The sequence below is a fragment of the Simochromis diagramma genome, unplaced genomic scaffold (assembly GCF_900408965.1).
Source record: "Simochromis diagramma unplaced genomic scaffold, fSimDia1.1 OVJJ01000159.1, whole genome shotgun sequence".
NCBI classification, from domain to species: domain Eukaryota; kingdom Metazoa; phylum Chordata; class Actinopteri; order Cichliformes; family Cichlidae; genus Simochromis; species Simochromis diagramma.
The window spans coordinates 61,855-65,405 of NW_024387197.1; the positions used below are offsets into that span (position 1 = coordinate 61,855).

At 38.1% G+C, this 3,551-nt stretch overlaps 1 long non-coding RNA gene across 1 annotated transcript; it reads right to left on the reverse strand.

The window, feature by feature from the left end:
- Positions 1–437: 437 nt before the first annotated feature.
- Positions 438–2,763, reverse strand: LOC120745322. The gene is made up of 4 exons (XR_005698612.1): positions 1,993–2,763; positions 1,751–1,877; positions 1,567–1,666; positions 438–1,471 (listed from the first exon to the last, which is right to left on the reverse strand). It is a non-coding gene; the product is annotated as an uncharacterized LOC120745322 (long non-coding RNA).
- Between the last annotated feature and the right edge of the window lie 788 nt (positions 2,764–3,551).

Sequence of the window (3,551 nt, forward strand, 5' to 3'; positions counted from 1 at the left end):
TGAGCTTCCTCCGAAGGGTGGCTGGCCTCTCCCTTAGAGATAGGGTGAGAAGTTCGGCCATCCGGGAGGGGCTCAGAGTAGAGCCGCTGCTGCTCCACATCGAAAGGAGCCAGCTGAGGTGGTTCGGGCATCTGACAAGGATGTCCCCTGGGCGCCTCCTGGGTGAGGTGTTCCAGGCATGTCCCACTGGGAGGAGGCCCCGGGGCAGACCCAGGACACGCTGGAGAGATTATATCTCTCAGCTGGCCCGGGAACGCCTTGGTGTTCCCCCGGAAAAGCTGGAGGAGGTGGCCGGGGAGAGGGAGGTCTGGGCCTCTTTGCTTAGGCTGCTGCCCCCGCGACCCGGCCTCGGATAAAGCGGATGAAGATGGATGGATGGAGTAATAATTTTGAAAAATCTATACACATAAAACATACACACGCACATGCACATAGTGTGACATTGTACATCTTTTTTCAGAATACTGTATATACTATAGCACCAGGTTTTCATCATGGTGCTGATCCAGAATCATTCCCTTACTGTTTATTCCTAGTCATATAGTATAAGTACTGAGAATTTTTTTAAGTAATAAATATAAAATAATTTATTTATAATGATTCAGTTTGTTTCAAACTGGGAAGGGGTCCCATTTCACTGCAGGTAACATGTACGTGTAACACCGCAAGTGACAATTAAAGGCATAATCAATCAATAATCATCAAAATCTTATTAAATGTTTAAACTGTAGAGATACAATAATTTGGGTGATGTAAAATCAGCATTTTGTTATATTTGAAATATAAATCTAACAATCTTTTTCTTAATGTATTTTCTTTAAAACACAATGCGTTTTTTTCTATCATGATTATAATAATCCACAATTATGTGGATATGCATATTAGATAGTGTTAAGTGAAATATAACCCCTCCAAAAGGCAGGCTGTAACTTACTTTAAAACTAAATAAACCGGTGGACTGAGCTACAGACTCATGACACCCTTACCCAGTTAGCTAACAGCTATGACCAGCACTACTGTTGCACACACAGTACGCTCATTTGTTTCAATATGGAATTATCACTCAGTTTGTATTTTCCCAGATTAAAGAAAACTTTAAAACTCTTTTTAAATCCTAAAAAATATATGTGTAAGAGTTTAGTTTGTCTTATGTTGATACACTGGAAACAAAGCAAGACACAAAGAACAGAAAGTCCCATCACATGAGTTTTATTTTGGTATTTATTTAAAAAACATATGTACAAAAATGTAAAAAAGTTCAAGTCCAGACTATATAGACATACACACACATGGGAACAAAACTGGCAAAGTAACCAAAAAGAATATTGGCTGTCTTGTATTTGCTGTGAGTTCTTCTAGTTCAACAACCATGTGTCACGAGTGCAGCTTGTAGGTTGTGCAGTGTATTGTTTAGATCGCAGCAGTACTCTGACCAGCAGTCGTGATCTTTACAGCTCCATTCCTCCCTTGCCTGAAGAAACAAGTGAGATTATCAGTGACAAGCAACACAGACCTTTAGTTTGTCATCTTCACACAGAGTTGTGCGTGCGTGTCATTCTGACTTACTTTTTTTAGTAAGTTTTAGTAAGTACGATTTTTTAGAATGTGTCGTCCAAGTGGGGACTCTGGACTCACACACTTCTTCATATCTGCTTTTGTGGTAACACTGAAAGATTTTTAAAAAGAGGTGTATTAGGAAGGAGCTGGAGAACACAGCAGAATCATACCTCAGGTCATCTTGTGGACTCACATGATTTCTGTATGTGGACAGAAGATACTTGGGTAGTGTATCACTGGCTCAGCCTTGATGAGCTTTGGGCTGATCCTGCCAATGTAACTGTAACACTTGCATTTATTAGATTTGCTGGCTGGTTGTCCTGTGTAGGAAAAGACAAGAGCATTACCTGTTGATCAGCAGCCAAAATATCCATAAACAGGATGAAGGGGGAAAAAAGAAACAAAGAAGGAAAAAAAATAAAATTTTCACAGTACCTTGTGCACCTAGGATAAGCAGGCAGGCAATGAAGGCAGTGACTGAGTTCATAGTTGTGGCTGTAGGCAGATCTGCTGTTCACCGTTTCTGTCTTGAGTATAGCTCCTGATGCTGTGAAGTAAGCAGCACGCTGCCTGCACAAGTGGCCCCACCCCCAAGAGGTGTTTTGCAACATTAATTTCACTTTCCAGAATGCCTTTCACTTTCTTCTTCTTCTTCTTTTTCCCCTCTACAAAGCCCATTTCCCAGAATCATAGACTTCACCCATAGCTTTGGAACAACAAAAGAAAACAACAACAGGTGCCTCAGGGCACTGTTCTTTCTGATATTGTCCAAATAAAAGAGGTCAATGCGGAAAATAAATTATAACTTGTTATACTGAAAATTGAATTGTTTGCACACAGCAAAAGAGGGCTTTTCCACATTTCTAAGTGCATGGTGGGATTCCAAGCATAAACTTGCACAAACCTGTTGAGCTCTCCCTGACTTTCTCACTTAGGTAACTTTAATGTTAAGGGAAAAGGTTTTATGGTTGTATGTGTTTATGTTGTACTTTTTAATACAATTGTTATTTTAAAAGACTGAAGGCAGACACTAAAAAGGTTACAAACAGATTGCAAGCAACACAGGTCAGATGGATGGTAACAGTATATAGTTTGACTGAGTTAGTGATTGGGTGAGGAAGGTAATCGTGGTAGGACAGCTCAGATCAATTCAATTTTATTTTATTTAAGTAGTACCAAATCAAAATTATTCAAGGTGCTTTCTATTATAAAGAAAGCACAATAATATAATTTATTATTGTATATACAATAATAAATGATATTATTAAATAATAATAAATATGAGAATATAATAAAGAAAGCAGAGAAAACCCGAACAATCATGACTCCCTTTCCGCAAGCCCTTTAAAATGAGTCCAGTTATGAGCAACTGAAATGACAATTTTTTTTAAGAGAGAGAATCTTTGAGTATAAATGAGCTGTGCATTTAATTGCTGATGGACAACATGCATGTTCCATAAAGCATGTGTAACTGACATACAAAGTCTAATCATGACTTACAGTGGGTAGTCAAGAATAGACATTGTTTTATAAATGGCCACCATTAAAGGAAAGGGTATTTTAATGTATTAAATAGCTGTTAAAATGTTTCTTTAATTTTGTTAAAATCAACTTATTACTCCATGACTAGCAGTATATGCACTTTTCTTCATTCATTCAAATATTGTATAATGTTTCCACTTGTACACTGTATACAAACCCACACAGTCTCTAGTTAGCTAGGAAACTACAAGAATGCTAAGTCACAACTTTACATTCACATAGATTACATCCCAGAGCAATTGCTTTTGTATTGTCAGTATGTGTCCCCATTTCAAATTATCACCAGTGATTTCTGTGGAAAAGTGATGTGAAACTCAAACAGACTGACGAAAACACCGTGCCAAATGTTTCAGTTAAACTCTGAATGAACTCGATGAAAGTAGGGCCTTGTGTTTTGGAAAAAATCAAGTTGGATCCACACATCCGAGTGCATCCAAAAAATAAATAAATAA